Source organism: Procambarus clarkii, chromosome 83 (genome assembly GCF_040958095.1).
Source record: "Procambarus clarkii isolate CNS0578487 chromosome 83, FALCON_Pclarkii_2.0, whole genome shotgun sequence".
In the NCBI taxonomy this organism is placed as follows: Eukaryota; Metazoa; Arthropoda; class Malacostraca; order Decapoda; family Cambaridae; genus Procambarus; species Procambarus clarkii.
Window position 1 is genome coordinate 12,961,153 of NC_091232.1, and position 12,500 is coordinate 12,973,652.

Here is a 12,500-nt window from a genome sequence, read left to right on the forward strand (position 1 = left end):
GAATATTCATTATAAAATGAAGGATCATGTTCCATATATATCAATGTTCTACTCACCATTATCATTAATCTGTATTCAATGAGCTTTTCATCTATGATCAATATTTTTAATTTAAACTTAAAAAGTGGATAAGATCGCCCATGACATACAGGAGAAACCACGACTGAACACAGTGTATCGTGTTGCATATTTGTGTGTACAAGAGAGCAAGCGTAGCCAATGACACGCTCTCAGACACGAGTCCGTGCAAGGAATCGAAACAGAAAGCTAGAACAACACTATACACTTTCCCTCTTTCTTAATTGCTTAGAGAGTGAAAGCGGGCCACCTGACTCCCTTGAACGTAACGTTCAGCAGGTAAGAGTAACTTTCTCGGAGGCACTCTTGGTGTAGCTACGTCCTGACTCAGGTCTCAGCGTCCTCACTCTTCTGGCGCCGGAGGAGGGGTAGAGGGAGGAGGAGGAGGATTAGCGATGCTGGCACCTCAAGAACGAAGAAAATTAGTGAATACTTTCGAACGTTAATTGACCTATTTAAAGTAGTTCCTTTTCATACCCAACCAAATTCATTCGTGTATATATATATATATATATATATATATATATATATATATATATATATATATATATATATATATATATATATATATATATATATATATATTTAACCTATTTCTAAAACAGTTCAATCATCTCTTGAATGTAATATTACTCAAAACTACTTTTTTATATAAATCTACGACTTATTCCCAAACTATTATTTATAAATGCCTTTCTGAATCTGAACTCATCTAATTTGTATCCACTGAATCGAATTAAATTTTGTCAATATATGGACATCCTATTATTATTATTCTGCTTAAAACCTTTCACTCATCAGTGTTTGTCAGGCACTTCATCACTTATTTGCTGCCTTAGTAGAAGAGTTTAAAGCAGCTTGCGGAGGTCATTACATTGCCTGAAGTTAGCTTATCAATACTGCCTGCGAAAATGATGATAATATATCAAAACAGTGCACTCAGCTGCTCACATTTCAGAGAAAACCTAACGAGAAGGGTGGACGGGGGGGGGGGGGGACTTGAATCAAGCACTTCTGGCGTGGGTCGCTCCGACACACTTCCGGCCGTCACTTGTGCCATCAGGGAATGATTCCTTGTGCAAATTAATTTCCGGTCACAGGAAATGAATACTGTGAGTGAACAGTTTCTAGCCATGAATACAAGGACACTAGGTGAAGTGAGGAACTAGGTGAGTACACACGTTTTCTTTGTATCGTGATTTAGGTGTCTGAGAAGCTGTTCAAAGCTGCTCAAAGCTGCTCAAAGCTGCTCAAAGCTGCTCAAAGCTGCTCAAACCTGCTCAAAGCTGCTCAAAGCTGCTCAAAGCTGCTCAAAGCTGCTCAAAGCTACTCAAAGCTGCTCAAAGCTACTCAAAGCTGCTCAAAGCTGCTCAAAGCTGCTCAAAGCTGCTCCAAATCATGTTCATCACGTTAGTCACCGTTAACCTTACCATTAGCTCCATAGTAATTACGAGTCGATAAACTGTTAATGATGGGAAACTGAGGGTGTGTTGCATAGTCTCTTAAATAATATTTTGTATAAATGTGCTTCATATTAAAAGTTGTTTATACTAAGATGTAAACATGTTATCTATGCATGAATCTTTAAGTTAAATGTTTTGTGTCGATATTTAACTCTCAATTGTAATTCTGTGTTTTATGTAACTTACTTTCAAAGTCAAATCATATTAGTGTAAAATTATGCTTAAAACAAATATGTAAATAATTAATTGTATGCCTCTGATTAAATATAATGAATTCACTTACACTGAAGAGGTCGTTTACTCTGGTGAGAAAGCATAACTGTTTTGCAACAAGCTTGATTGATCATGAACATATTCTAGAATATACGAGTGGGCAAGTTATGTAGTATCTGTGGTTACTCCAATCATGGAGTTTAATCACCATAGTCTGTTTACACAGAGCTGTGATACAAAAAATTATATTGTTAGAGGGTGAATCTGTCTATTTGCTTCTCTCTCTTCGTCTCTCCGAAGTCGGAGGCCAGACGCTTGGTCTAGCCTCACCCAACTTTGCAGGGGGAATGGTGTGAGGTTCGGAACACATAGGCTGGTCGTGGTCGCCCTAAGTTAAATGCTTTAAGGAATATCAGCCTGTACGCTGATGTTAACCCTCTAACCTACCTCACAGGTGCAATTTGCATAGTCTGAAACGAAATCGTGGTTGTAGTTTCCATACAGTTTACCACATATTTTAGCTGAATTGTTTGATAACTGGGGGAAGGGGGCAATCGGTGATGCAGAGCTTGCGCACTACATCACCGAATGCCCAGTTTTCAGACCATTTAGACCCGTTGGCATGAGGTACCTGGAGCTTTGTAACTATTTTATTCAGACTCTCGTGTTCTTGAAGATATCCTCATAATGCACCCAAAATTTGCCAGTGCAGGCTACTGAACATATGGCCCTGTATGACTAATCATCTTGCGAGATGGAGACTTTTATTATCATTGCTACCTTATTCACTCTTGTGTTGATGATATCCTCATACTGCACCCAGAGTCTGCCAGTGCAGACTGCTTATCACATGCCACTGTATGACTAACCATCCTGTGTGATGGGGATTTTTTAGCACCACGTAGCTGTAGCTTTTTGACACACTGTACTACTGTTCATATAGTTTGGGTAGCTGCACAAATGCAGATGTACCTAAATGTGTTTATAAAAAATAAAAATAAAAATTACTCGAAACCACTGACCTGAATTCATCCAGGGTTACAGTGATGAAAACATTGAGTAGTGAAGATGGCTGTGATGATGAAAATAGAGAGTAGTGAAGATGGTTATGGTGATGAAGAGAGTATGTACAATGAAGATATTATGAAGCAAAGATGTAAGATGAGACGACAGGGTTAAGGTGATGGGGAGAGGGGGATGATGAGTGAAGAAGCAGAACAAGGAAGAAGAGGGGGTTAGAGGAGGGGAAAGGGGTTGAAATGGAAGGAAGAGAGATGGAGAAAAATGAGGAAAGAAGAAATGGGAGGATAGAAAGATAGAGGTGAGGGGGGAGGATAGAAAGATAGAAGTGAGGGGAGAGGATAGAGAGATAGGGGTGAGGGGGAGGATAGAGAGATAGGCGTGAGGGGGAAGATTGAGAAAGAGGAAATGGGAGGGAAGAGGTGGGTAGAAGAGGAGGGAATAGGGGGGAGGTAGAGTGACAGACTATCCGTCCGGTGCCAGTTGATATTTGGACACCGCCGGATATCACTCCCCACCCTACCCCCTCCTCCTCCTCCTAGTGGAACAGGTGGAAGGAAATACCGCGGCTGAAGAGAGTGCTAACGCATCCTCCCCCTTCAGACAGAGCGCTCAAACGAGAATAATATTGAAAATAGTGTTATCCCATCCTCCATTAGTGTGTATCTGCCATGTCTTAGAGATGGGGAAAACCGACGTTGTTTCAGATTGAGGTACTCAGAACGAAGTGTCCATGTAGCACGGGCTATGGTGAGCCCGTAAGGAAAACCGACATAATATAATACATTTATGCCTCTCATTCCACCGTGAGATGAAGCAAGTGTTAGCTATTCTAATCGTTAAGATGTTGTTGATGTATTGTAGAACATGAAGGTGACAGAAGGAAATTGGAAATTGCTGCTCGTCCGCGACATTCATCATACACTGTGTGTGTATCACCGTCAGCTCCTGCAGTGAGAACGACACGACATTTTCCCTGCCAGAGATTTCCTTCCTCTCCAGGAGGAGGGGAGGAGGAGGAGGAGGAGGGCATTATATTAATGAACCATCCAGACGTTGTGGCAAAATAATCAGTGGAAAATTATCCTCACTGTGTGCAGTCATTAATTTGGTTTATTATGCACCCCATACCTATCACGTGGACGGGTTAGGAAATGGTTACACAGGCACACATAATGGGTTCGTAGGCAGCAGTTTTTGTTTTGTTTGGCCTGCTGGCAGGACGACCTACTGCTGGCAGGACGACCTACTGCTGGCAGGACGACCTACTGCTGGCAGGACGACCTACTGCTGGCAGGACGACCTACTGCTGGCAGGACGACCTGCTGCTGGCAGGACGACCTGCTGCTGGCAGGACGACCTGCTGCTGGCAGGACGACCTACTGCTGGCAGGACGACCTACTGCTGGCAGGATGACCTGCTGCTGGCAGGACGACCTACTGCTGGCAGGACGACCTACTGCTGGCAGGACGACCTACTGCTGGCAGGACGACCTGCTGCTGGCAGGACGACCTACTGATCCTGCTACAACTTCCGCTAAAATTTAAAATAACGAAAAACAGGTAATTAAAAAACAATTTGACTCCAACTTACACAAACAAATAAGAACAATAATAATCATAATAAACAGGCCAGGAAGTGAAGAGGAAAGAGGAAGAAAAAACACGAATAGAATAATAAAGTATTAGGAGAAGGGAACTATCAGGAGAAAGCGCCAATTTATTACGACAATATAGCACTTGGAAGGGGTCAGGATAGGGATTTGATTTGGAACGGGGGAGAAAGGAATGGTGCCCTACCACTTTGACGGTCGGGGATTGAACGCCGACCTGCATGAAGCGAAACCGTCGTTCTACCCTCCAGCCCAAGTGGTTGGATCAACAGAAAGAGTAGACGGAAGCTTCTCAGAAAAGAATCCCTTAGCGTAACAGTAGGTAATTGGAATGATCCAAGGTTAGGAGACAGCTAACCCGGCCACACTTTTATCTTAAATAATATAGAAATCGTGTAAGTCGCAAGTCATTATTTGAGACGACCAACAGCTTCTTCTCTCATTCCTGCGGGATCAAATAGGTGAATCGTCACGTTGTTTCCCAAAACGTATTTTATTATCATTCTACTTGAGTAACAGACAACGAGCGAACACAGGACTGACAGGTGACCCTAGACGAGGATTGGCTATATAAAGCAGAAAATTTGTATGTCGCATTCTCTTAACAATGTAACTAATATGTTGTCTGTAACTTGACACACCGGTAGGCGACCAGTGAGTGGATGAGAACCATTTCGTTGTCGGTCTGCTATTCATCAGATAGAGAGCAGAGCAGGCACAAAGACATGGTCGGTTCATATTCAGGGAGTAGGAAACAAGGACTAGTTAATCTAGGGACGCTGGAGGTGATCGGATCGGGTTGTATATGACGCTGACTGGAACTCCTATGGTTAGGGAGAGCTGTTGAATCCTATTGTGGTCTAATATACCAGTCGCTGGTGAGGGCCGGGTCGAGTCTGACTCAGAGTTCACGCTTAACTGTGTGCACGACACCTATAATGACAACTGAGATTAATTCCCACTACTCTCTCATGGGTGGACTCGGCAGCACACTGACGCACACGAGTGTATCGGACATAAAGTGAGAGGCTCTGCTAATAACGGACTTTGACAAAACTAGGATATGTGACGGTGTTCAGCGATGATGTGCATAGTTGTGACCTGCATATGTGTTTGTGTCCAACGGAGAAGTGAGTAAGTAATATTACTAGTTTATGGGGTTGTGACTGATGGAGTGAGTAGGTTATGATACTGACATGTGGGGTTATATATCCCTGAATAATATTAAAATTATTTGTTAACATAATTGGGGCTTTGGCTGAAAGGAATGCGATGCCAAACATTAAGCAATTAACATAATTTTTGGTACTTCCAGATGCTTAAGAATTATCAACATGAAGGAAGAATTTAATCCATCTAGCATATATAATTCAAAAGTGCATTTAAATACGATTTTCTATTCACAATAAAAGATTCAACATCTCCAGGATTGTTTAGAAACAAACTATTGAGTGATATAAGTGATATTGAATATCGTCTCAAATAGATGTTACCTATCAGAATGACAGTGATAGGTTGAGTTAAGGTATTTTATCTGCTTTGAATGGTGAACTACATATGAGGATAGCATACAACATTTCCCAATCAATATGATAGAGTTACTTGTTGAATTAGGCTGGGATGTGGCTAACGTGGCTAACTATTAAATAGTTATCCTTGTGGCTAACTATTACAGGTAATGATACGCTCAACTCCTAGAATCTCAAATTTAAACTATGTTAAACAGAAACTATGACATACCATTTACCATTATGTTAGTCAGTGTCCAATTATCAATGATTTTAGATCAAATTGCTCAAGTTACTCTGAGATTTATAACAATTATATTCACTCATATATTTAAAAAAATATCTTCATAATCCACTTGAGGTTTGCTATTGCAGGTTAGTTTATACAACACGCATATCATGTATCCCATGTCGCCTTTTCTTGCACTGAACGTAGCTATATAACTCTAACTTTCACTCTGTAGCCCCTAAGTACAGTCTAGGGGAACAAAACAATACTGTGTACCTATGGTTCCTAAAAATTAGTCTGTGTGAAGGGTTCCAGATACCAGAATAAAATAATTTGATAAACGTATCGAGATTAACATTCAAAATTATATCAATAACGACTATTCACATTTCGACTAAGAATCAAAGGATACGACTCATAATACGTGATAATGTATGTAATAGTGTCATCATATGTGTACATGTTGTATAATCCATCGAGGGACGTAAACACGAAGTAACTGACGACACAAGGACTGAATTCAGATTTGTATTATTTACAGCTTGGTTGCTTTATTTTTTGAATTGTCGACTATAGTTAGTTGGGCTCTATAAGGATTATTTTATGAGACGTTGTATTGAACCGCGGTATATAAGACTATTACATGGGTGTTGCATTAATATGTGCTGTACTCGTCTGACTATGTTACGGATTACTATAAATTTAGTTGAATAATACAACTTTTAATGGTATTAGAGAGACAAGGGTAACAGGCGCTTAACCCTCGCTAATTATTTCGTCTGGGTTCGAACCCTGTCAAGAGAGGATTGACTGAGCTTCATTTCTAGACTGTTTACCCATGTTTTACCAAGGAGTAATTGGGGATATGGTTGTAAACCGATTTGTGGGCCGTGTTCCAGGGAAAACTAGTAAGGTTCAGCGTGGAAGGGAAAGCTCTAAGCCCACTAACAGGAAAAATCGTCTACTTTTGTACACAACTGTGTAAAGAGAGAGAGAGAGAGAGAGAGAGAGAGAGAGAGAGAGAGAGAGAGAGAGAGAGAGAGAGAGAGAGAGAGAGAGAGAGAGAGAGAGACAGAGAGAGAGAGAGAGAGAGAGAGACAGACAGACAGAGAGAGAGAGAGAGAGAGAGAGAGAGAGAAGAGAGAGAGAGAGAGAGAGAGAGAGAGAGAGAGAGAGAGAGAGAGAGAGAGAGAGAGAGAGAGAGAAAGAGAGAGAAAGAGAGAGACAGAGAAAGAGAGAGAGAGAGACAGAAAGAGACAGAGAGAGACAGAGAGAGACAGAGAGAGAGAGAGAGAGACAGAGAGAGACAGAGAGAGAGAAAGAGAGAGAGAGAGAGAGAGAGAGAGAGAGAGAGAGAGAGAGAGAGAGAGAGAGAGAGAGAGAGAGAGAGAAGAGAGAGAGAGAGAGAGAGAGAGAGAGAGAGAGAAAGAGAGAGAAAGAGAGAGACAGAGAAAGAGAGAGAGAGAGACAGAAAGAGACAGAGAGAGACAGAGAGAGACAGAGAGAGACAGAGAGAGAGACAGAGAGACAGAGAGAGACAGAGAGAGAGAGAGAGAGAGAGAGAGAGAGAGAGAGAGAGAGAGAGAGAGAGAGAGAGAGAGAGAGAGAGAGAGAGAGAGAGACAGAGAGACAGAGAGACAGAGACAGAGACAGAGACAGGGACAGAGACAGGGACAGACAGACAGACAGACAGACAGACAGACAGACAGACAGACAGACAGACAGACAGACAGACAGACAGACAGACAGCGGGAGAGAAAAATATATAAGGACAGACACACACAATCAAAGAGCCATTCAGTCATACACAAGCTTCGAGTTCACAGTGTATGACCTAATTTTGTCTTTCAATTGAGAACCTGGGAACGATGAGGCAAGGGCCTGAGAGTCGGTGGCGTCGCCTGTGTGTGCAAGACAGAGGCTGACACCCTTACAACGCTGATCCCAGTGTTCGTAAGCTCTCTGAGAAACTGTCTTTCCATTGCCCCGTGCAATTGCAACATGATTATCGTACCGTCCGGAACTACATCGCAATAAAGATTCCTCAACACAGGAGTTTTAATATTCATCAATTAAGGCCTCTGAATAAATATTCACCTCTAGATACATCCATCTAACAGCTATCTGACTCAACACGATTGACTCAATGAATCTCTGCGAAAGAAAGCCTTTGATAGAGTTCCAAGGAGCTCATGCACGACTGCTCGTTGATAACGTCAGCACTGTCACATGTTTTGCAACTGGGATGTTGAAAGAGCGGGAAGGCTCTTGGTTAATATGTTTTGGCTGTTTTTGATGTCAACAACTGGAATATATGAACTAAATACAAAGATTTGTGTAGAGAATACATTGTGTTTAGGTAACCAATTTAAGTGTAGGTGGCATTGCAGGTTTTTATACTCCCCAAGTCAACCATGTGGAGTAACTGAATATGTAAGGTAGTTGCTGATAAGGAGTCACAATAACGTGGCTGAAAAAGGTTGACCAAATCACACACTTGAAAGTGAAGGGACGACGACGTTTCGGTCCGTCCTGGACCATTCTTAAGCCGATTGTGTGATCACAGAATCACACATGATTGTGTGACAACACACAATCGACTTGATAATGGTCCAGGACGGACCGAAACGTCGCAGTCTCTTCACTTTCTAGTGTGTGATTTGGTCAACATGTAAGGCAGTTGTTTATCAGCGCCCCGTAGAACTACATATTCAGTGCAACTGGTTTGACAAGGCGCTTCCTACAGGAATTTGTTCAATTGCTTTTTGGAAATATTTACCTTTCGTTCCGGCAATATTTCTCATATATGGTAGAAAGAGAAGTGCAGTGGTCAAATGTGTGTATATATAATTCAGGGTTCCTGCCCGCCATCTGAGGAGCTGGAGGAACTCGACCACCTATGATAACCATCTTTGTACCCTATATGTAACTCCTTTTTTGTAACAAAGTTCAAATAAAAAAATATATATATATGTACATACAAAAGAATGGGGGGTGGTAGAAGATAATATTGGTGATCAGTGAGAAACTACAAGGTCTCCTCTGAATACTTTTTATTTTCTTCTCCGAGGCTATGGGTCCCCACATTGGCACCAGATGTGGTACCCTCACAAACGTTTATGTATGTATGTATATATATATATATATATATATATATATATATATATATATATATATATATATATATATATAAATATATATATATATATATATATATATATATATATATATATATATATATATATATATATATATATATATATATATATATATATGAACTAATATTAGCAGTTCGCTGATATGAATGTGTGTTACTCTTCATGAATCCATATAATTGTACTCAACTAATTGTACTCGTCAAATTGTGCTTGCTGGGGTACAGTTCCGGCTACTTGGTTCCACCTCTCAACCTGTCTGCAACTAGTTTGTTTTTGTTCTTTTTTATTATTATTTTCTACCACAGACGTGGCCACATATTAACAATGCTAACCCACATATATTCATTTTCTACTGTCCTCCATGGACAGGGTGAGAGATCTGTTAAACATACAGTTCAGGGATTTCTTGAACAAATATGTAACTAGTGTACAGGTTCCTCGGCCTACTGTACATATGTGTATGTGTTATTGTCCATTTGTATGTAGCTATCTATGATATGAGCTTTGGAATATCTAATTATATTTAGAGAGTTTAATTAGAGACATGGAGAGCTTTGTAAATGGTTGCTCCTTTCAACAATTACGATTTGAAATAGCAGGACCTGAAAGGCTATTTATAGTAATGATTCATGGGGAGCGGACGCGACTCCTTCCCTCTCCCTCTTCGCACTACTGTCAAACAAGCAGGTCGACGCTCTGGGTTTTACAACTATGTTATCAAAGACTTTTGATTTCGTGGAGGATGAATGCAACGTTATCGTCACTGCATTCGAACTTAATTTTTAGCTGTGAGGCAAGGCAAAGTCACTTCCAACGGTGAGAATGGTTATATTTAAAAAAAAACTCCGTTTACTATTATTATTAATAGGATTATTATTATTATTATTTACTTGGGAGTTCTTTAAGCAATATGACGATGAGCTGTTAAACGTGTTAACTAGCATTCATAAAAGGTTCATTACCAAACTTAACTCAATTATTTTCGGCTGACCACTGTTACTATTTTCGTTTTACACATCGTTTAAAACGGTGTTAAGGACATCGTCTATTCAAAGCCCAATGTTGTCGCCCCAAGTTACATTGCTTCACGCATGAAAGAAGTGACGTGAGCGTCACTGAATGACTACCTTCCTCACCCCTACACACTAGCACCTCTTGACCAATCCACACACTAGAAAGTGACGAGACGACGACGTTTCGCTCCGTCCTGGACCATTCTCAAGTCAAATGCGCGTCAGAGAGAGAGAGAGAGAGAGAGAGAGAATGGGACCATTCTCAAGTCAATTGACTTGAGAATGGTCCAGGACGGACCGAAACGTTGTCGTCCCTTCATTTTCTAGTGTGTGGATTGGTCAACATATTTCAGCCACGTTATTGTGACTCCCCGACTAGCACCTCTTCTATCACTTCCCCTGATTTCAAGGCTGCCTTTGGTATGGTCTCTTCACACGTCATCAAAGTTAACTCACAAGACCAGACACTGGTAGAGAGCTGAGGGTTGTTAGTGGAATATATGGATATTACACAGTCGACTTGAGAATGGTCCAGGACGGACCGAAACGTCGTCGTCCCTTCACTTTCTAGTGTGTGGTCTGGTCAACATATTTACGCCACGTTATTGTGATTCCTCGTCTGCATCATCGGATAATTGTTTACTTCCAAGTCTTCCTAACATACAACAAATAACTAAATATTCGAAGCATCAAAAATACCATCAGTGAAGTTAACAGTTTTATTTACATCAAAATGCTTAGACAAAACCATCCTAATATTTGTACAATAGCCCAATAGACTTTCTTCGCTTAAAAAAAAAATCGTCAAAACTAGTTATTCAGAAAAAACTGAATAAATAATTTACGACTTCGAGACACTTCGACCAGGAAGAAAACAGAAGCAGTAACTTGAACCCCGCATACTATCCTTTTCCAAGTTACTATCCCTTCAGCACATCACCACAAAAGCTAATCCCTATGATTCAGCTTGTATCCAAGAGTGACATACTAAGTCGAACTGATTCTCAAAAACATCGAAATCTGGTGCAAGCAACAAACTATTTATCTGAGCATGATTAAATCCCCCGGTTGGTTTAGACTGTGCCACCATATCCTTGCTCCTGGAAATCGAGGATATCCTCCGTCATGCTCGAGCGGGGATCTCCACACCCTCCCATGACGGGTTTACCGTTAGACAGCATGTCACCATGTTGTGCAACATTTGTTATGCAATAGTTCGTTGTCTCAAGAGAAACAGTAGTTATATTGAACTGAGTTATAGTTGTTATCATTTGCCTTACTATTAACAATAATAATGTTATTATTTAGCCGTTGTGGGTTAGAGTAAATCACTATGTTATTGTGTATCTTGCTGCGTCTGGTAACGCTATACGAGATGGGTGAAGACGAATGTGGATGAGACTGGTGCTAGTAGGAGAGAAGTGGGTAGACGGGTCTTAGTAGGATAGCAGGTCAGGAGTGGTGGAGGAATGGGCAGCGACGGTTTCCAGTACGATAGCGGGTCAGGAGTGGTGGGGGAGTGGGCAGCGTCGGTTCTCAGTACGATAGCAGGTCAGGAGTGGTGGGGGAGTGGGCAGCGACGGTTCTCAGTACGATAGCAGGTCAGGAGTGGTGGGGGAGTGGGCAGCGAGGGTTCCCAGTACGATATCAGGTCAGGAGTGGCGGAGGAGTGGGCAGCGACGGTTTTCAGTACGATAGCGGGTCAGGAGTGGTGGGGGAGTGGGCAGCGACGTTTCCCAGTACGATAGCAAGTCAGGAGTGGGCAGCGACGGTTCCCAGTACGATAGCAGGTCATGACTGGCGGGGAAGTGGGCAGCGAGGGTTCCCAGTACGATAGCAGGTCACGATTGGTAGGGTAGTGGGCATCGACGGGTCCTAGATGGATATGAACCCAAGAGAGATGAGCAACTGGTGAAGGCAGGATGTGAGTGGGTGAGGGAAATGGGAGTTATCACGACAGCTGACAGTGTAATATATAATCTTCATGTTCCATTAAACTTACTCCTTGCCAAGTATCAATACTTTTTACAAGTTTATGATGTTCTGTAGGAATAAGATTTTTTTTTGTAGTAACCGCGGCGTGAAAACTTTTGTGTTTGCTAGTAGGTCTTTGCATAGATCAAAAGCCCAATGTTGGGTTGATGAGAGTATTGGGTTAGCAATACTCACTATTGGTGACCCAATACTCAGCCCTCGAGAGGAAACA

At 41.5% G+C, this 12,500-nt stretch overlaps 1 protein-coding gene across 1 annotated transcript in view; it reads right to left on the minus strand.

Annotated features, from left to right (window-relative positions):
- LOC138358389 (uncharacterized) overlaps positions 1 to 12,500 on the minus strand; it is a 57,223-nt gene that overhangs the window by 26,287 nt on the left and 18,436 nt on the right. The window lies entirely within an intron of this gene.